This window comes from Sceloporus undulatus, chromosome 1, assembly GCF_019175285.1.
Source record: "Sceloporus undulatus isolate JIND9_A2432 ecotype Alabama chromosome 1, SceUnd_v1.1, whole genome shotgun sequence".
Taxonomy (NCBI): Eukaryota; Metazoa; Chordata; class Lepidosauria; order Squamata; family Phrynosomatidae; genus Sceloporus; species Sceloporus undulatus.
This window is the reverse complement of record NC_056522.1, coordinates 326,860,324-326,883,613: the sequence shown is the minus strand read 5'-3', so window position 1 is coordinate 326,883,613 and position 23,290 is coordinate 326,860,324.

Sequence of the window (23,290 nt, the reverse complement as noted above, 5' to 3'; positions counted from 1 at the left end):
CACTCTGATGATCTGTGTATTTTGGAATGAGGCATATTATGCATCTTTGCCCCATGGTTCCTTCACACCAGCATGCCCATTTTTCATTCATCTGGGAAGAGGAATATTGAGATGGAAGGAATACTGCCATAATTGCTCACAAGGAACCAGAGAACAGTGGCATAAGAAACCAGAAGAGACCAGAGAGAAGTTTCCCCTTGACACATAAATATGATTTAGGAGAATGCAAATGCTTTGTTACTAGAGACCCTTTCATGCTACACAATAATAGTGTTATTATTCCACTTTAACTGCCATGACTGCATGCTATGGGATTTTGGAGCTTGGAGTCTGAGCTCTCTGGCTGAGAAATCTAAATTCCCCTCCTTCAACTGCAAATCCCTGGATTCTATATGATGTTTCCATGGTGGCTAAAGTGGAATATAAGACTGAAACGGTGTAGTGACAAAGATTCCCAGATAAAAGACATAATTTTTTCAATAGGAATTTAGTGAATTTCCAGTGAAGCTCAGTTCTAGTTAAACCCTCCTTGGCATTTTTAAACTGATATACCCTTTCCTTTTAGTCTGAATTTAATTTTAAATCCATTTAAAATATTTGTAGGCTGCTTCATTTTAAAAGTTAGGATACTGAATTAGAAAATAAAATTAAGAGAAAGCTAGAAATAAAATAGCCAGTATTGCTGTTATGTTTGTATTATGACAGTTAGGGCTGTTCGACAATGGAATGCACTTCCTCGGAAGGTGATAGAGTCTCCTTCCTTGGAGGTCTTTAAACAGAGGCTGGATGGCCATCTGTCAGGGATGCTTTGATTTGGATTTCCTGCATGGCAGGGGGTTGGACTGGATGGCCCTAGTGGTCTCTTCCAACTCTATGATTCTATGATTCTATGATTCTATGATTTGTTGGGCTTCAGAGCAGATTTAGAGATACTCTATTTATCTTATCTCATTTAATATGGGAATATCTACCTGTGTGTTTTTGAATACTTTCCGCAGCTGCATTGCTGTTGCACCAGGATGCCTGACTATTGGAGAGAAAACTAGGGAAGTGACATCCCATGGCAGAAGAATTAGACTCCAGGGAAAGGGAAGTTGTTCAGGCTTCCAATAGATACTGAATCCAAACAAGTCTGTTATCTTGCAGTGGCTATAAAATATGAGCTGGGAGTTGGATGTCAGTGCACCCACTCTCAATAATTGATATGATGAATAATCTCAACCCTGCAACACCTTCTGTATCTCCCCAATCTCAAGAAACTTCATTCATCAACCATGTTTGAAATGTTTAAGTAATCTTGGTGATGTATGGAGCACTGACACTCCCTTGTTAGAAATCCCCACTACTAACATTCTATCTAATTAAAAAGCCACTGAGCTCTTGTGCATAAAATTATCATAAATTATCTCTGAAGGTTCATTGCTGTTTGGAATGTTTAATTGCTCACTTGGCTGAACTTCAGCGGCTCAGGATTATTAATCAATTTGTCATAAGGGCCCCTTTAACATTTTTATTTATTTACTTTAACAAACCTGAAGGAGTTGGCAAAAACGGCACAGGTTCTTCAGCCCTAACAGAGGAAAGAAAGTTTTAATGGGTTATGGAGGCAGTCATCCATCTTTGCATTTTATATATTAGATGGGAAATATAATTTCCTTATGCCATCACCAAAGTGTAACGAAGGGCTTGTCTACAATGATGAACAGTGCTATCTTTACCCTGAAGATGGTGCTGGCAGTCCTGGCAGTGTATGGCTATTTCTGGGGAGGATCTATTTTTTCCTGTCCTTAATCTGACTTTGCTCTGAACTAAGCAAAGTTGAGGAAAATCTTAATGTCTCCCTGAAACCTTGGGTTCTTTACGTTTGTGGACAGATGGATGGTGTGTGATTTTGCCCAATCTCATTGTCCACATAGCAATAGCCATACCATCACCCTTCCCTGTGTTGAGCCGCAAAGGGAAAAGGGATGGCTTCTTTTCAGAGCTGCCACAACAGCTTCCTCATGGGCAAGAGTGCCATATAAAGCCTCCCAAGTGCACCACTACCTCTGCTGAGGACAGAAACAGGTGCCCAGACTGCTTATTGAGCATATGTTCAGGAGCCCGTCTCTATCCTCAACTAGAGCAGCAGCACACTGGGCAGGTGTTACACAGAACTCTAGTCTGCAAGGAAGCAGGGGAGATTATTATACACAGATGGGATAAGGATAGGATCACTCCCTCGTCCTTATCCCATCTTTGACTGTGATCCCACAAAAGGCTTTCAGATCGCAGTGCTATTGTCCAGTCATTGAAGTGGCATTGCATTAACGCAAACTCCCGTTAATGCAAAATGCAGGACAATGCAGCTTCATTGACAGGACAATGAAGGGATTTGCACATCATCATTTGAAAATCTTTTGTGCAGTTGTGGTCAATTGCACTTTCTGGACAAGATAATGATGAGATAAATGTTACGTTGTATGAAAATCTTCTTGCAAGAATGGGAAAAGGATGGGACAAGGGCATTTTGGCCCCCATTTGATAATCTCCAGTGGTAATGGCAACTTTGAAAAAAGCGGACAGGACAGCTGAGTGATGCAGTGTTGGCCTGGCTGGCCCATGTGTGCAATGACAAGGTGTCACCTGGTGTATGTAGTCACCATCATGGAAGGTCCAAGGCTGATCTGAGGCATAATGCTTGGACTGGCCCTGGATTATGCACGTTCCAAGGATGTAGCCATGTTGCAGAATTAAAGGAGTTTGACACCACTAACTGCCATGGCTCTGTTCTACAGAAGCCCGAGATTTGTAATTTTAAAAGATCTAAATAGTAAAACTGAATTCTGAGGAAAGTAAAAGGTGAAATTCTAACTAAAAGGATGTACCTGGAGCCCTGGTGGCGCAGTGGTTAAATGCCTGTACTGCAGCCATTCACTCAAAACCACAAGGTTGTGAGTTCAAGACCAGCAAAAGGGCCCAAGCTGGACTCAGACTTGCATCCTTCCGAGGTCGCTAAAATGAGTACCCAGACTGTTGGGGGCAAATTAGCTTACTTGCTAATTAGCTTACTTGCTGTTCACCGTTATGATCTTTGGAATAGCGGTATATAAATAAAACAAATTATTATTATTATTGATTACCTTGTCACTACAGTTGACATCTGCACTAGAGGATCAGAAACTAGCCAGTGTTGCAGCAATCTTTAAAAAGGAGTAGGAAGGACAGATTCGAATCTGCCTGTTGGTCCTAATAAATTTCTAGAACATATTGGTAAAGCCAAAATGTTTAAGCTTACATAATTCCTTCATAGCAGGCAAAGCTAAAGGAGCAAATATATAAGTTATATATTTAAAGAAATTAAATGTATGAGTTAATATATGAGAATGGTGGACATTTGGGGACTGAAGAAAAAATTCATTTTGGGTGGAAATGTTATGGGGGGGTTTCATTGCCTTCACTCCTTCATCCCTGTAGCTATACCTCTGAGGGTGGGCAAATCTGTCAGTTTCATGTTTTGCTACAATCAAATTTTGCATAAATGAACTGAACTGAAATCTTCATCCATTTCTAGAAAAGATCCCTCAGATTCTTGTATGTAAAATTAAAAGGCACAGAATGAGAGGTACTTGTTTTTGGGTGGGCAAAATATGGCCTACTGGCCTCAGGTAGCTCCCTCAAAGCCATTTTGGTGCTCCCCCCCAAAACTGGATGGGACACAAAAGTGATTTTTATGCTCTTGAAGTGGCACTTCTGAGATCTCAAACTTGTACTAGCTCCCAAACCAAAATGGTAAGGAAGTATCCAGTTACCTGGGGCAGTTTCGAGCTCCTCCAGAGGTGTGGTGCTTGGGCATTGTTCTGGGGCTGCCAAAGGCAGCCCCAAACTGCCCCAAATGAGAGCGTATCTTTTCAGCTCCTATTTGGGCTGCTGGTGGTGGGGGTCTTCTGGGCTGTGGTGTGTGTTTGCTACAGTCTTTGGTGGGGATGGCTTTAAGCTGCCTCTTTGAGGCCCTCTGTTTCTGCCCTTAGATAAAAAATAATTTTGTAATGATAAATCCAGGGAAGTTGCAAAAAGAGCTACCAAAATGATCAGGGGGCAGGAGAATGAATTTGAAGAAAAGTGGGATAATATGATTTGAAGTTTATCAAATTATGCATCATGCACCAAATATGACTGACACACACACACACACACACACACACACACACACACTCCTTCATTCATAACACTAAAAATATCCATTTCAATGTAATGACTAGCAGTAGATTGGATTTTTTAATGGAAGGAGGTAAATGCACTTATAGAAGTTACATCTATCAATAAGTATTATTATTAGTATAAATAGGTTTTATCTAGAGCCCAGGAAAGTTACTTTTTTGGACCAAAGCTTTCCCGATCTCAAGGGCAGTGATCCAAAAAAGTAACTTTCTTAAACCTGGATTTAAGGGAAGGATTCCTCTAACAAGCAGGTGCTAGGGTGAGTGTGTTTGTATCTGCAAACAGGATACTGTTTCCCTTTGAGCTCTGCTGTGTGTTTCCCAGGTGCATGTGGCTGGCTTCTCTTGGAAAGGAAACAGGATGCTGAACTAGATGGACTTTGAGTCTAATCTAGACTGGATGGCTATATTTTCTAAGGATGTATTTGTTTGAATAGTGCTCTTTGGGGACTTATTATACAAGTAACATGTTGTAACAAAACATGGTAGGGGTCATTTTTGTCCAGGGGTGTAGTTGTGGGTTGGATGAGAATATTTTCACCCAGTAAAAATGCTGCCTCTCAACTGAAGTTTTCCTCCATTCCTCAAATTGGTAGAATTGTAAAAAAATGAGACATTGATTTTTTTTGTTTTCAGAAGCAGGACTTTTCCATTTGCTGTGTTTGCATTCCCTTGGTAATATTGTCTGCTCCTTTTCTTTGGATGCCTAAAATTGATCTCTGAATGTTCCACTGAAGTTTTAAGTTACTGCAACTTTGGAAATCTGAGGATTGAAGGAAATTTTCATTTGGGTGGGAAGCAGAATTCTTCTTTTAGGAGGCAATGCCCTCATTCCCTCCCCTTTAGCTACACCTCTGCTTTTGGTACTTTTAAATAATAATAATAATAATAATAATAATAATAATTTATACCCCGCCTCTCCAATGAGATTGAGGGGGCTTACAACATTAATAAAATAAATAATAATAAAAATTTATTTGTATACCGCCCTTCCTACGATCAGGGCGGTGAACAACAATCAAAACAATACAATACAGTGCAATATCAAAAAAACTATCAAAACCGACAATACAAATACAAACCCATTAAAAACAATATTAAAAACCCCATCAGCCAGCTACCCTTGCTGTCAGAGGGGGGAGGCTAGCTGGAGTTTGTATTGGGGAAGGCAGATCGAAACAAGAGGGTTTTCAGCTCCCTCTTAAACTGGGCCAGGGAGGCAGCCGAGCGGAGCTCAATGGGCAGCGTGTTCCAGAGGGTCGGGGCGATGATGGAATATGATCTCCTTGTAGTGGAGACTAATCTAGCCCCAGGGACCCTCAATAGTTGCTGCCCAGATGTTCTGAGGGTGCGGGGTGGAATGTATGGGGAGAGACGGTCCTCAAAATAACCTGGGCCCAAGCCATGTAGGGCTTTATAGGTTATAACCAACACCTTGTATTGTGCCCAGAAGCGGACATTAAAATATAAATACAATAAAATCTCCCATGAACCCACCCACCCACCATAAACCTTGAATTAATAACAATAACTGTAATAAACAATACAATTAAAATTGTTAAAACAAATGACTGAAATGACTGAAAACCAATTTGCAATAACATTTCCAAGCTCTGATTTATAGACCTCATGTGTACGTGAAGAAAATTAAGCCCCATAGTAGTGAAAGCACTGTAGTAATTCTATATAGGACGTGGCTCTGGACAAATGCAGCCCACTAAACCTGTCTGTCTGTCTGTCTGTCTGTCTGTCTGTCTGTCTGTCTGTCAGATAGATAGATAGATAGATAGATAGATAGATCTATCTATCGGTTACAATAAGTGGCTGGCTAGTATTTTACACTCAACTCAGTCAGTCACAGGTTGAACAGAACTATGTTACCTAAATGATTTTATAATAACTATTCAACATAATTTCAGTGGTTTACAATTACCATAAACTGGCTTTCAAAAGAACCTTATTATATGGTATGCAGTCTCTTGGAAAATAACCCAATCAACTAGTCAAGAAACCAGAAATGGCTAGCCTACATAGATACCAGAAGGAGTGATATGGGGATTGAGAAAGGAGGCTGTCATTGAGGCTGCCTGTGGGATCATGACCGCCACAGAAGTTCTGTGGCTTGTAGACTGGATCCTCTGGTAGGTCTTCCAGAAATTGGCTGGCTGAGGAGCAACCCACTATTTGTATTCTCCTTGAGATTCAGGTGTTTCGCCTAAGGGAAGCTGTGAAGAAAGTCTAGGAGAGACCACCTGCCTCAACTGGTCCCATGTGTAGGTTGCTCCCCCCCCCTTTTTTTTGTTGCATTTTTCAAGAAACAGGATTTAATAGGTAGCTATTTAAATGAAGATACCCATATCTTATCCCAGGTTCTATGTGTGGGCGCATTATTTTGTGGTTGGTCATCAGTTATGGAATAATTTATGTGCTGACAAGTTTCCAGCTTGAATTATACATACAGATAATGGAGTAGAATCTGTTCTCCTTTTTGGCAGCTGTATAGTAGTAGTAGTAGTAGTAGTAGTAATAATAATAATAATAATTTGTATAGCCTCTCCCTGTATTGGATCGTATGATGACCCAACTATTAGAAAGTCCAAAACAGAACTTAAACATTGAGTGTGTGTGTGGGGGGGGGGGAGTATACAATAAATGCCTACTCATGGTGAAAAGCGTATCTTTTGAGAGTCCTTGGGCTCTTTCACACTACATAGGTTTAGCACGGTGACTACACTTTAATTCCCATAGCTACCTCCCTGAAGTCTTTAGTTTGATGACACACTAGAGCTCTTTGGCTAAGAATTCTAAAAGTATCCCTTTCTGAACTGTAAACTCCAAGTTCCATAGGATGGAACCATGGCAAAATGGAATTACAGCACCATATTATGTGGTGTGAAAAGGCTCCTTGCTCAGATGAATCTAAAGTATTTTATGCTTTGCCTATGCTAAAAGTATGGCTCTGATTGTATAACCAGTTTTAAAATAAGAACAGGTAGTCCTTTTGCTAAACCATATAGAAAGATTTCTGAAACAATGCTCTGAATTTCTGAACAATTAGGAGTCTTGACATTACAGCATCCTGCAGCTTTATAGAGATGTAGATGTATATTTTGACAATAATGGCATTGATTCCCACCAGTAGCCAGTGAAAAATGGTTTCTAGTACCAGAGTGGGATAAACCGAAATTTATAACGAGCCAATAAATATTATCATTTGCTCTTGTTTTCATGTTGTTCAGAAGACACAATGTCCATCAAAGAGTATTCCAGTAATCTTTCTCATTTACTAGAATATTTATGGGAAATGAGCATAATATCAGCCCCCCCAACAGGAAGGATTAATTGGGAAACCCTTCGCCATGTAGGACTCTTGTTTAGATTATCTTATACTGTTCACCTTGTTCAAATGCCAGCCTCACGTGTCCTACACCTTTCTCATGCAGATATAGGCCACATTATCAGGCAGAACCAGATGGCTAATGCAGTGTATACTACAAAGATACTGGCAAAATGCATAACGGTCATGTCTACTGTAGTATCTAAGCATGGATTTGTTGTGCTGTTTCCTATGAGAGAAGAGTCCAGCACTGCACCTTTAGTGACCAAACATAGGTGCTATCTAAATTACATTGTAATTGGGGTATGCAACCAGATGTATTCCAAATATTTTGGACTAAACTCTCATGACAAAACAGCATGGCCTAGCTCAACATCTAGAGGACAGAAACATGATATCTCTTAGGCAGGCAGGCAAGCAGACAGATAGGACACAGTTCAGAGAAATATGAGTAGAACATATATCTCTGTTACAGAGAAGCAAAGTTTTTGGGCACTTCATTCTGGTACAGATATTCATTCCCACTGACTCCATGGTTGGATCCAACAGCAAAAAGAATGGCTGCATTCACATTGCAAAAACAATCCAGTTCGACATCACTTTAACTGCTGTGGCTCAGTACTATGGAAATCTAGGAATTGCAGTTTGGTGAGACATTTAGCTTTCTCTATCAGAGAGCTCTGGTGCCACAACAATCTATAGATCCCATGATGAGGCTCAGTAGGAGGAGAAAGGAGAGGCCCCACTTTAAAAAAAAACATTAAATTTTAAAATTTAAAATTTAAATTTAATTTTTTTTAAAAAAAATTCTCACAACACACATGCCAGGTGTGAACCAATGAAAAGACTATCACTTCATTCCCCATGTTTCCAGATGCTTAACAATTTTCTGCTCCTTTTTATGTTGGTTCTTTAGAGAAGACTGAAGAGAAATAACCCATGCAGTTTTTGTGAAAGTCTGGATATGTGTGGTCTTAAAAGAACATTTCAGGGCATCCCCAAGACCATGTCTTGCATACCAAATTTTAGCACTCTGGGATGACAGCAATGACAGCAGCCTTCTCATTAACAACAGAACTCAAGCTAATACAGTAGCTCACAGTTTGTAGTCATGGTTGTTTCAGTTTCACAGGTTTAGCAGAGTTAGCAAAAATAAACTCCAACTCCTGGAGTGTTGAGAGACAAGTGACTTGGTATACAAGGGAAGAAAATGTGCATTATGCATCCACGTCTCTCCAAAAGACAAGGATTTATAAGATCTGTTGCTACAGAATGTGTTAAAATGAAAAGACAAAAGGGAAACTTTTGACCTCAGAACTGAGAGTATTATGGAACACAGCATGTTGAATTTACTTATGTAGTTGTCTTTGGCTGTATCTACAGTGCAGAATTAATGCAGTTTGACACTGCTTTAATTGCCATGGCTCAATGCTATTGAATTCTAGGATTTGTAGCATTGTGAGACATTTAGCCTTCATAATAATAATAATAATAATAATAATAATAATGCAAATCCCAGGATCCCATAGGATGGAGTGATGAAAGTTAAAGCAGTGTCAAACTGCATTAATTCTGCAGTGCAGATGTAGTGTGGTAGCAGCCTTTGATTTTGTTTTCTTCTTGCTTCTTTGTATAATTTATTAGAACTAAAAATAGAAATGTTGTTCCCACCATCTCTGCAAGTAAAAGGGATCCAGGCAAGCCCATTTTCCTTTCAGTTGGGCAGGAGTTGCTACCGCTAAGTTTGGACTATAATAATTGGAGCTGGTGAGAAGTAAGAGTCCAACAACATGCTGAAGGAGAGGTGTACATGGCCTTAGTAGTGTACAAACATGAATTTATTGCAGATGTTCTGCTGCCAGTAAAGCAATCCAAAAATATTAAAATCAATGTGAGTTTTGGCAGTAAGTTCAACAGCATGTGTATGTCTGTGTGATATGAATATTTCCATAAGGACAGTCTTACCAACAAGAATATAAGAAGGTGAGAATCAAAGAAAATTTGTTGAAAGGGTTGAGCACTTCTCACAAATCATCATCTTTCTGGAGCTGGCTGAAAACATCTATATAACCTCTGTTGTGAAAGTGAGATGCCTTAATACTAGGCTAAATAATCTCTGCATGTCCAAAACGGAAGTTAAATTTAGATGTGAGGCACCGCTATGTATTGAAGCATTTGATGTTGCATTTAGCCAGGCACTAATGTGGAAATGCTCCAAGCTTTCTTCTGTTGTTTATGTTACTTTGCCGATACTTCCTTTGATTTACCGAAGGGATGTTTTGATTTAATTCATGTTTATGATTGGCTCTGTGACCAAAGCACTACCAAAAAAAGTACAGAAGTGGATGTTCATTGTTTATAGGCTTGGGATATAATTATGCCATCTATAAAAATAGACCAAACAATTTTGCTTGTCTGCCAGAAATCAATTCTTCATCACTAGATACCAGGTCTTCATTTTCTTTTCATTTAAAAGTAATAAAAAGTGTTTATTGATCATTATGAAATTAGTCCATATGGCTCTTCACATTTATTAAATCTCAGAGGCAGTATAAAAAGGAGAAATCACATTTATTGCTGAGATACATATTCTTAGCAACTTGGAAATTTCTAGCAAACCCTTTATTAATGATTAATAGTCCAGTCTCTGGCAACCTACAGTACTGAAACAGGAACTCCTTAAACTGATACAGCCACTGATACAGAAGTTGGGCAGCCCTTTAGGGTCTGTTCCTGGCATTATATGCAATCTCACAGCAATCATGTGGTTGTGGTGGTGGTGGAGGAGGACTGGGAAAGTGACTTGAGGTTTTGCTCTACTGATATATAAATCCAAAAAAGCAACCCAAGGAGGAATGGTTTCTGGCTGTTAGACATGTTAGACAAAATAGATATGGCAATAAATGCATGCTATTATATATCTATCTAGTCAATAATGTTGGTGGGGCAGTTGAGATCAGTACTGGGACTTGAACCTTCACACTTTCCCAGTTTGGCAAGGACAGTCCAAATTGATTCTCCATCACCCCACTTTTTCAGGTGCTTTAAAATGTCCCTTTCTCTTTCTTCACTTACTCCTTTGGTCTCAATTTACTTTAATTGATGCAAACTGTGTTCAAAGCAACAAAAAAAAAAAGAGTAGTTTACAATGAATTGACTCAGCAGGAGGTTAAGAGAGGGGAAGAGAAGAGAATCTTGCCTTTCCCTATGGACCTGGACAAAAGCAACTGTTGCAGCTGACCTGTGTATTCTTCATTAATAAAGTTTGACATCTTGAGCACACTTTCATGTTGCTTGACCACCTGTGTCCCAGTTTTACTCCTTGAAATGTTGGAGGGCATGAGGGTGCCACTACATTTGATAGTCCTGATGAGAAATCTTTACTAAAGACAAGAGGCCACCATTAGAACAGAATTTGGAAAAATAGAGTGGTTTCCCATAGGCAAAAGGAGCAGACAAGGCAAAACGTCATAGGAAAACCAGTTTGATATCTTACATTTATAAACAAACAAACTGTACACCTGGGAAAAGGCCACAGTAGGGTCTGTATCTCTCCCCTCTCCAGGCCAGGTTTGCAGCATCAGGGATGGACAGGGGAATGGGACCAGCAATGGCGAAGGAGGCACAGGGAATTTTTTCACCCACCAAGTTTCTGGACACATTAACTTTCAGTGCATACAAAACATGGTCCTTTGGTCTTGCTTGCTGGAGGCACACACACAAGATAGATCCCTTGGGGGCTGAGGTGAGGGCTGACCTTGCATCTTCAATATTTCATAGTATATCTGCTGTTTTCAGCATAAAGAATATGGGTGGGGAGTAAACATTTGAAAGATGGTCTCTCAATGTCAAATCATACAGTTATGGGAGCTCAATTATTTCTGACATTTTGATCCCATGTATTGGAACATTACTGATGCAGGATGCATGTGTTTTGGTTTATTGTTAGGCACTCAGCCTAAGCATACAAGTGACCAAACGAAACAAGGAACAAGAATACAGCAGGACACAGATCTACTGATAAGCAGATGACTGGAGTGGAATGAGAAACATGGAGGCTTAAAAAGGCTTCAGTACCTCAACTTCCACTATCTCAGGGCATGACAAAACACTCTTTGTTTTGGAGCTACAGCAGGGGAAATCCTGGGGATGTGTTTGCAATTTTCCTCGCCACCCAGCCCAGGGGAAAAGTGAGGTTGAACCCTATCATCTGCAGCCACCATGCTAGCAAAAAACACCCTGTATTGCAACTTGCAATAGAATGAAATCTCCCATTGCTGTCAATAGGAGATTTTATTCAGTAACAGTTCAGCATGGTGCAGGGGTGTGTTTCTCAGGGACATGGCTAGAGAGGGAAAGATTAAACTTTCCAATCCTCTTATACTGCAGTAACAATAAAAGTTGTTACACATATCCTAGGATTATTTAAAAAAAACCTCTGGACAGGACAACAAATTTCTCAATTAACACAGTGGTCTGAACTCATTTGTTCATCCCTACTAGAGTGCAGTTATTTGAGTGTATAACTAGGACTCTGGAAGGGTTTCAATCCTAGTTTGGCCATGGAAACTGGCTGATCTTGGGAAAGTCACATTCTTTCAGCCTCAGAGGAAAGCAATAGCAAACCTCTTCTGAATAAATCTTGCAAAAAAAAAAAAAAAATACCATGATAGGTTTGCCTTAGAAATGACTTGAAGATACACAAGACAAACTACAGTAGAACCATTTAATCAATTTAATTCATCTACATGTTGAATCATCGTTCAACAATTGATTGACTGGGTCTACTCTGGTTTGGTCTAACCAACAGGTTCCTAGCCAATCTGGATTAGAGTAAGGTTTTAAGATTAGCATTTCTAGCCACTGCCAGTGACCTACTTACTAGGACTTTGCAGCCCTTTTATTCTGCTTGGAGTCTGTTCATGTCCCTTAGAGAATGTGGGAGGCCATGCACCTATATGAATAATGAAAGGTGTCTCTTTCTATGTTTGCTAAGGAATAATAAATATTATTAAAGTCCCCCTCCCCTCATTGCACCTACAACCTATCAGAATTGGCTGGATAGACTCTAGTAACTCTGAAAGGAGTTGCACTAATAAATAAATAAATAAATAAATAAATAAATAAAATTTTTATTTCTATTCCGCTTTTTGCCAGGCAATCAAAGCGGCGTACAACAGGTTAAAATACATCCATATATACATAATACCCCCCCTTAAAACAAGATTAAACAATGTAAGATTAAAAACTACATATTAAAACCAACTAAGCTATATAAAAATCATCATAGGCAGAGTTCGCTGGATGGGAAGTCTTATTTGTGGCCAAGCATTTTATTACGGGAAGGCTTGCTGGAAGAGATCCGTCTTGATGGCCTTTTTAAAGCTCTCTAGATTGGTGATTTGACGGATCTCGTCCAGCAGGCCATTCCATAAGTTGGGAGCGGCTGCAGAGAATGTCCTCTGGGAGGTCGCCGTCAACCTGGTCTTTAAGGGCTGTAATAAATTCCTCCCAGAGGACCTGAGTGTACGGGGCGGATTATATGGAAGCAGGCGATCCCTTAGATAGGTTGGGCCCAAGCCATGTAGGGCTTTAAAGGTGATAACCAACACCTTGTACTAATATATACATATTCGTTGAATATGTATTAGTGTATATAATATATACACTAATATATGCATCCATGTTTTCCTAACTGAACATTCTGCATGGTTTTTAAACTCAGAGTGGGAAAAGTTACTTTTAAAAGGTTTTGGCTCATATAATTTCTGAGCTATTGTCCATGCTGGGGAAGGGAGTCTGAGATTATCCAGAAAGTAATTTTTCCAAACTTTGCTTAAAATATCAGTCCTAATTTATGCAGTCCTTTCCAGCTCCAAAATCTGAAATGTGCACTGCATGAGACTGTACAGGGCAGGCAAATGTAGACAAGAGTCATGCTTCACAGCTGCTTCAAGCATGGAGTGAAATAAAAACTGAGTGCTTAGAAAAAAATCCTCCCATCCTGAATAAGATTACAAACAGAAAGGTTCTTTAGGGGGATTCCCACAGAGTACAAGGAAACAAGTGCAAAGAGATTTGTGACCTCTCCATAAAGAAAAATGACTCACTTGACAGCTTGAACTTACAGAACTCCAGCCACTACTTCAAGAACAAAAAGCGACACTCAAGTTGATGGGCACATTTTCATTCAACTAATTTTATCCTCTCGTATATGCATTGCTTTCGTAAAAGAATCCCTACGAAATTCATGGGGTCACTGTATGTCGACAGGCAACTTGGAGGCACACATATATACAAACACACACATAATCTTTCTGCTGGATTCAACAACGTCCATACCAATCAACAGAGTCTTGAAAACAGGACCATATGTGGTCTTTACTCCACAAAATCCAGTCTAGTTTTCCAGGGGAAAACCCAACAGGTCAGCTATTGTTTTGTTTTTATTGCTGCACTCATCCAGAAATTATTAAATATATTTTACTGTCCTTTGTGTCTTTTGGAACAGCTCCTGAGAAAGACATTGATGCTCCCAAGAAAGACTTAGTTAAAAGGAGTAAATCATTTAATGAAAAATCCCATTAGGAGATTATTTTTGTATAATCAATGCAAACCTTCCTGAATATACAAACTAGAAATGGAAATCTGTATGAAAGGATTGACCTAGAATTATTAGTAGTATTGAAACAGAGAAAGTTCTCTCAGGAAATGAATTTTTCAATTGGTATACTTTGATTATATGGATTGCACAACTGAGTTTACCCTATATTAGTAGTTATTAAAGAGTTTCGCTATATGTGATTTAAAGAAAATCCTGATTTTTAAAAATTAAATTGTCATTAGAATACTAGTATTCACTAACCATTAATGGACTCAAAAAACTAATCTGTTCACATTCAATCTGTTCACATTATCTTTGGTGGGAAATTGTTTAAACATACTGAATTATTGTTATGTTAATTGTTACCATTAATATTAGAAACAGTAATACTGAGGGGGTAATTAATACTTTGGTTGACCCCATTGCCAACAAATGTTGGCTCCTTCAATAATACTCTGGGGAATTTAAATAGCCTCCCCCAGTCTTGGATTTTTCAGATTTGCACACATTCCACAAGCCAGTCAATACAGTAATTCCCCAGGATGGTGGATTTGACTAAGGATGGTGCGATTTGTGGTCCACTATGTACAGAAAATAAGAGATCAGGGAAAGAAGTCCCTAAAGCATGGCAACGAGCAACCCCTACAATTTCATTTTGCTTTAGCTCTACTGCATATCTTCTCTTTCCCCCCTCTATCTCCACTCAGCATATCAATATGTATGTTGTTCACTTCAACATCATGGATTAAGATAGAATGGTATAAATCTTGAAAAAAATATTGCTGTCAAAATGGCTCTAAAATGCCTGAAATATCCTTTAAAAATAATTACTGTCAGCCCTCCATATCCATGTATTCTTTCTCCACAGATTCAACCATCCACAGCTTCAAAATATTAAATATATATATAAATTCCTAAAGCAAAGTTTGATTTTACCATTTTATATGAGACACCATTTTACTATGCCAATGTATTTAATGGGACTTGCGCATCCATGGATTTCAGTATCCATTGGGGAACATGAAACCAAACTCCAGCAGATACCAAGGGCCCACTGTATATTACTTGATACACCACTCATTATGTTATTTTTGAACTGTAACTCTTTTATGACCTCATTCCTTTTTTTAAAAAAAGGAAGAAATCCACTGCTTCCTCCCTTTTTTCCTTTTAAAATCCATTACGTCTCATCTCTCATTAAGTTTGAAATTCCAATACTTACATAGTGGGTGACCCTGGAGAAGTCACATGCTCTCAGCTTCAGGAGAAGGCAATGGCAAATTTCCTTTGAACAAGTCTTGCCAAGAAAACCCCCAGATAGGTTTGCTTTAGGCTCACTAAAAGTTGGAAATGACTTGAAGACACACAGCAACATGTTAAACTGAACACAGTTGGACTTACTCCAAGTAAATATATTGATCTAAAACTGCTCTATAAGGATTGCATATTGTAGCTTGCTTAAACATATCTGTGTGTATATGTGCCTTTATATCACTTGTTGACTTTTGGTGATCCCATTAATTTCATAGGACTTTCTTAGGCAAGGAATACTCAGAGGTGGTTTTGCTAGTTCTTTCTTCTGAAATATAGGCCCTGTGCACACCGGCCTTAAAGGTGGGTTGGGGGCAGAGTCAGGGCATAGCGTCTCCACGATGTGTGCCCCGGTTCCGTCCCAGGGCAGCATGATGCCACATGCCGCACCGCATGGTGTGCAGTGTCACGGCACCCTCCGGTACTGTGTCCAGACCCCACAGTGCCAAAAGAACACCACCAAGCCACGGCAACACGGCCATCATGCCGTTTACAGGGTGCAAAAAGAGCAGTTTTTGTGCCTCCTTTTTGCACTCTGCAAAGGCCAGTGCAGTTGCCACGGCCCTGATCTAGCTTAAAGAGGGGCAGCTGCATTCTGCCCCTTCGGGGCTATCTGCACAACCCCATAATCTCAAGCACAGGGTATTTTTTGGCAGTCCAAGTACTAAACAGAATTGATCCTGTCTAGCTTCCAAGATCAAATGGCATCTGATACCTTTAGCGTTTTAAGGCCCTAGCACACAACAAATAAGTATAATGCACAATTTTTCTAATTGTCATTTATGCTATCTTAAATCTATGAATCATTTAGCCTGTTTGAAACCCATGACATATTATAATATAGATAACCTTTAAGACAAAACCACTAAAGGAAACAACAGCCTTTGAAAGATCTTTGAACAATTAAGTGTTTGTAGTTAAGTATCTTAACTATAAGAATCTTACAGCACTGCCAAGATTACTTCATTCAGTATTAACGTTATCAGTCTGAGACCTTATCTTCTTTTTGCAAGACACATATTTCCAGTGTTCAAATTACCCAATTATTGTTTTTAAAACACTTTAAAATAGCATAGTTTTAAAAAGGAGAGGAGAACTGTGTGTGGGATTACCCACATCCCCAAGCTGATGAAAAAAGTCTTGTTTTCCAGTATTTCTTCCTCTCCTTGGGTACCCTGCCTAACAATTACTTCTTGGAAGAGCTGTTGCTCAACAATGCAACATGTTTTGAATACAGAAGGCAGAAATGGAAAACCTTCTCTCTGAACCTCTAGGGGGCCTGCTTCCAGTCAGTGCTGACACTGTTGGGCTTGATAGACCAAAGTTCTGACTTTGCATAAAGCAGCTTTCTATGTTCCTGCCGCTTGTAGAAAGAAAGGGCATTAAACACAGAAACAAGCCAACTTAAGATGACAAATGTGTAGTTTTGCATTTAGCAATCTACAAAAGTACACTTTGCCTTAAACTAGGAAGATGTTTAGTAAGTGAAATATGTGAAGGAAGGAGAGGAAGGGAAGGCTGTTGAGGAAATGTGTGATCCTTATGTTGAGTCCTGAAATACCAAATTATGATGTGATACTCATGAAAATTTTACAGGTGAAAACCAAGGCATCTATGGCCAAGCAACGTAAAAGTGTGGTCAAGATGGCAAAAGGCAGTCTGGCCGCTGGGGCTTCCCTAAGCAGCGAATGGCGGCGGCGGGAAAACGGCCCCTTGAGGGCCGTTTGTAACCCGCCTAAGTTAGAGAGGCAACAGCATTTTGCTTTTGACTGACTCAACTGAGAAGGGCAAGATTCTGATATCCCCTCTCACGTTCCTTTGCTGATTTAATTGAGTAAACTAATTTTGCACTTTGAACTCAGGCCCTGTACACACTGGCAATTAAGGCTGGCATGTGGGTGGAGTCAGGGCACCCTGATACCATGCGCCGCTCCACATGGTGCACAGCTCCTTCGGCACTGTATCCATACCAAAGAGTGCTGTATAGCTGCAGCAATGCAGCTATGTTGCCCTTTTGAGGTCGCTTTTTGTGGCTCCTTTTTGCACCCTCAAAATGACGGATCAGGGTCACAGCATGAGGTTGCTGTGGCCCCAATCTGGCTAGGAAAGGGCTGCATCTCTTCTGTTTGCAGCAATCGAAGTAAACTGAGGACAGGGGGAAAGTGGGAGCAGGAGAGATAAACTGGGACATTGTAAAAGTCTCTGAAAAGTGAGAAAACAGAGGATTAATCAAGACTGTCCCAGCCAAATCTAAACAGTTAGAGGATATGATGTTAAAATTGAATTGACCCAATGTGAGTGGGTGAGTGAATAGAAAGTGTAAAAGGAAGGCATTTGTTCTTTTATGCCTCAGTTAAGGATAGAATGGAAATCCTTTTCCTCAACTGATATGGCAAAGAACCATTTGCACTATTTCCCACTGGGCTAATTCTCCTAGCCAAACTGGTATGTGTGTGATTTCCATTACTGTTTAATTTGGAATCTGAAGGGTTTTGCCATTTTTTTTAAATTGCAGAGAATTTCATAATTCAGATTTCTTCAAGTCTGATCATGAGAATGTGCTGATCCAGATGCAACAATAAGACAACTTTTATTTGATATTGTCTCCTGCAGTTGTTCTGTGTCTTCAAGTCATTTCTGATTTAGAGAGACCCTAAGGCAAACCTATCATAGGGTTTTCTTGGCAAGTTTCTTCAGAGGGGGTCTGTCATCACCATCCTCTGAGGCTGAGAGAGTGACTTGCCCAAGATCACCCAGTGGGTTCCCATGGCTGAGCTGGCAGTCGAAACCTGGTCTCCCAGTTCCTAGTCCAATGCTCAAACAATTGCATCATGCTGGCCCTCTGCCACTATCAAAATACCTCTTAAAAGGATTGTTACTCATCTCCTGACATTGATTTTCCCTTTCCCTTCTCACACTTTACTTGTAAACTCTCTCCTTGCATTGCCAGTTTCTCTCACCCTTCCTTTCTTCTATCACTACTTGGTAGGCTGTCCCTAGAATGTCCCCTAGAAATGTGGACATTTTAAAAGCAGCTAAAAAACTGAGATGACAGACTGGACTGTTCCTGCTAAATTGGAACAGTTCAAGAGTTTGCAGCAACAAACAGTCTAGTCTTCATCAGTCCAATGGATTAGGACTGGTCCAAGATACTTTTCTGCCAGGCCTATAATATCAAAGGCAAGCCATGTTATTTTGGCTAGAAAATCCTGCAAGTGCTTCTTTCCTCCTCTGGCACTAAATATACAATAATAATAATACTACATCAAATAATTAACAACTTGCTGCCCTTTCATGACCCTCAAATTTAATTCTCTTGGCCACTATGCTTTGCTTTGGCTTTTCAATAAATCTATCTTTATTAGCATTACTAATATGCACTTTTAGTATGAACTTCCTTTTCTAGAAATGAGTTAACAAACCAACTGTCAAAATGTACCACATACCTCTTCAAACTCCCCCCCCCCCCCACTTCTCTTTTATGGGGGGAAAGTTACATCTGTGCAAACAACTTTTATTGGTCTTTGATGTAGGATATTCGTGACTCATCTGCAATTATATTTTTATCAAACAGCAGATCAGTTTGTACCATAAATTACACAATAGTTGCACATCTGTCCAGTTGCTCACCACAGTTCACCTGAATGAAAATATTTGTCATACTCCAAATGGTTTTCTCAGTATCCAGCATAAAAGACACCAGAAAAATGAGGAGTAGGTTTGTTCCTACCAGGCAAGCAGGAAGTTGTCAAGCGGAAAAAGGATATGGACCTGTTTGCATGCAAAGGTCAGCATTTGGTTGCTGGATATTTCCTCTTTGTCCACACGACAAGAAAACGCATAGCTTCCTGTCCTGGACAAATAGCAGGAAAGGGTGTGAGAGTGATTGAATGACATTATCATCTTATAGTCTCGTTAGTGAGGAAGGCTGCTTATCAAAACTGATAGACATAAGTAAAGTTTGGAGTGCACAGAAGGGTCTGGCTTTTTTTTTTTAGAAAATAAAATGACTAGTTCAGGAAAGATTTTCTGTTCACTGATGGCATGTTTTATTTTGTTATTCTTCCTTTTCTTCTTTGAAGCAGTATGGCAGTTTTCCTATGCAGTCTAGCTTTGCGCTGTGAGAAGGAAATTATGTTTATAAACTCTTCTGCTGATTTTTTTTAAACGGAAAGTTAAAACTGCAAAGAGTGCCAGTCTCAACAGTCTTTTAAAAAAACTTTTTTAAAATTTTGCACATGTAATATAAGCATACATGTATGACAGAGAAAAATCAATTTACACATGCACATCAGCAGTTTAGTTAGAGATGGAACTATGGGGTATCAGGGAGGATCCAGTTCCCTTATCAATTCTCTTATCTTTCTTAAGAGCTTATCACACAGCTTTTATAATGCGACTTACTGCTCGCAAATTGAAGCCTAATTTTGGCTGCATCCTGGTTCTATCGCATGGCTTTTGTCTCCCAATCCGGCATCTGAGTACAGCCCAGCTGCAGCCTGCTTTGAAAAATGGCCGCCGAAGTGCATTAAGGGATGAGGGCTGCAGCCAGGCTGTACTTGGGTGGCAGATTGGGAGACAAAAGCCATAGGACAAGGATGCAGCCTGAATTAGCCTTTAATTTGGGAGTGGTAAATTGCATTATAAAGCTGTGCGATAAGCTCCTTAGCTACCCCATGATGTTAAAATTCAAAGACCTAGCCGTGTTAGTCTGGAAAATCAGTATGCAAAGAGATCTGGCCGCAACTTTGGCACTAACTGAAAGATAGAAGTTGGTAGCATGAGCTTTTTTAGACTTGAGCCTATTTCCACAGATGCATAGATCTGAGGAAGTAGGCTCAGGTCTATGAGTCCTTCCATGCTTCAAATATGTCTGTCTTCTAAAGAAATTTTCATATGGTGAAATCCCTAAAGGCAACTTAGATAAAATCTCATTTTATATTTATTCCAAATTCTCAACACAGATCTTCTCACATAATGATTATTAATATATTTGTCAGTCTTGAACTTATCATAATACAAATATCCATGCCAGTCAAATCTCAAATCAAAAGTTTCTAATGTAGTAAATGTAGTAAGTTTCTAATGTAATTAAAAATGTTTCTAATGTAATAATCTTGGATTTCCCCCCAAAATTTCATCCAAACCAAGCAACTACTTCTGACTGAATTTTAGTCTGTGTGCTTACTACTAAGTTAGGTCTCAAGTTCTCTCTTTAACCCTTCTCCCCATTTCTCTCTCAACCACCACTATTTCAGAACAAATCTGTCCATCCTGCACCTCTCCAGGTTTGTTTTCTCTGTAGAGATCGCAATTCTGTTTTGCTCTACCAAAGAGTAAGAAGTAGTTGAGCAGTGAGAAAACTCTATTATTTCCATTCATAGACATCTTGGTAATGCCCCACCTTCCCTTCAGTTTGATTGATCAGAAACATTTAGAAGTGGTCTTCCTATTTTTTAAAATTAAATTTTATTAGTTTAAAAAGAAAAATACAGTGTATTAATTGGTATATATACACCTTTCTATATTACAGTTATATGTTCATTTTGTATAAATCGACTATTCCAAATAAATATATTTAGCATTTATGTTGACAATATTAACCTTCCAATAGGGGGGAAAAAAAACCCTATAAAGGATGATCATCATTTTCTTTCTTCTCTTTCTATATTATTCTACACAGCTTCTGGTGATGTATAATACAATCAGATGGGGAGTCTGCTCCAGCACATCTGATCAAACAGAATGGAAATTAAGGAAGCACAGCCAGAATGTTTAACAGTTGAAATCCATGTCTTTCCTGGTTTAACAGCCACTATGTTCTCTAGCTGTTGATTGGTTATAATTATGTCCCATTCCTGCTTGTGTCCTGTCTGCAATGCAGCACAGCAGCCCAGATTATCCTGATTTTGGAGCTACCCTGATATTCCTAGATGGCAAAGACTTCTGTTCTGAAGCTAGTCGGTTTAGCATATGTGCATCCCACTGAACCACAGTAGGAATGGTGTGTCTGCTGCTGCCCCAGGTCACTTTGCTCTGAGGTCAGAATGAGGTACCCAGCAATGGTCACATGGTTGTGTGCCTCATTCTGAGTTCTGAGTGAGTGACTGGCAGCGGCAGTAGATGTGCTGGTTGGCAGAGTGAGCAACTGGCAGCAGTGGCAGATGTGCCATATCAGTGGCATGGACATGCAGTCAGCCATCTGACTTCAGAACAGAGGTCTTTGCAATGGAGGAGGGTCAGGGCAACTCTGATGCCAAGATTATCTGAGCTGCCCTGGTTCAATGCAGAAAGGGCACAGGAGGGAATGGGACATAACCAATCAAGAGTGAGAGAACATGATGGTTATAAAATCCAGTGCAAACTTTTTTAAAAATCTGCAGTAAGAGGGAGAAAACCCAGTTCTGGTGCTGAACAGGTTGGACACCATCCAGTCGGCTTGCACAAGAACCAGACTTTGAGTTGTGCATCATCAAATCTCCCTGCTGAGGGAACAGGGGGAGGCTGTTGTATTTGGTCTGTGCACACAGAGCCTAGGTTCTGGTAAGTCAGAGGGTAATTCCCATTGCACAGAAGGGTGGAGAAAGACTGAATGGTTCTATGCACTTCAGAGCAACCAAAGAGAGGATTACAAAGGGTCAGTGGCATGTGAGGAGCCTTATGAGAAGGCCATTGTGAGAATCCTTTTGGCTGTGGGTGATGCACTGGAGATCCTAGACATAAAGTATAACACTTAAACAAGTGTGATGTAGCTTTAAATATCCACAGAGCTATTATGTACTGATTGACCTTTGTCTAATAGTTATCTCTCCAGGGCTGTATCCACACTGCAGAAATAATCCAGTTTGACACCACTTTAACTGCCATGGCTCAATGCTATGGAACTCTCGGAACTTGAGTTTTGTGAGGCATTAGCCTTCTCTGTCACAGAGCTCTGGTGCCACAACAAACTACAGTTCCCAGAATTCCATAGCACTGAGCCATGACAATTAAACTTGTGTCAAACAGGATTATTTCTGCAGTGTGGATGCGCCCCAAGCCTACAATCTCAGAGGGTTGCAGAGAAGATAAAATGGAAAAACTCTGTCATATGTGAAGGTGATAGTAAGAAAATGAGGAAAGAAAAGTCAAAGCTTAATAGTCAAGATGTTAAAAAAAAAAAAAAAAGGAAACGGTCACTTTTCAGAGGAAATGATTTGGTTTAATTCTTATTTTTTATTGTTTTAGGTGTGGACCTGGCTTCACATGACTAAAGAACTACTGAGCAAACTTGTGGAGAATAAACCAGATCTAGTTATTTTCTATGAGAACAAAGACTGGAACCTCACCATTCAGAGGCACTTATTCAGAGGCCATTGATACTAGGAAGAAATAATAGATGATTGCTATACCAGTCAGATTCTACTTGTCAGTTTCACAGAAACATGAGGTTGAAGCTTGTGGGAAACGATGCTATAATAGAAAGGCTTCATTCAGAAGGCATCTCTCATGTTCCTTATATGGTGCAATAGAGACCAAAGAAATTTGTACATTTGTAAGATGAATTTGGAACTTTAACAGCTCACTCTTGAAGCAAGAAAAGAGGGTTAACTGTGTGTAACCAAGTGTTGCCTCTGAATTTATCACCTAATTTTTACAAAATTTTCAATGCAACTATTGTATTATTGCTCCAAGAATCAAAATGACAAGATTATATGTTTGAATTAAAATTCTGAAACCTATTTTAATGATTGCAAGTGATATTGTGAGTCAGTTCATAAGCCCATTTTTGGCAGCTAATTAGGTTAACAAATTGATACAGTTGTTAGTAAACGATAGGTTGACATTTTTCTTGCATTA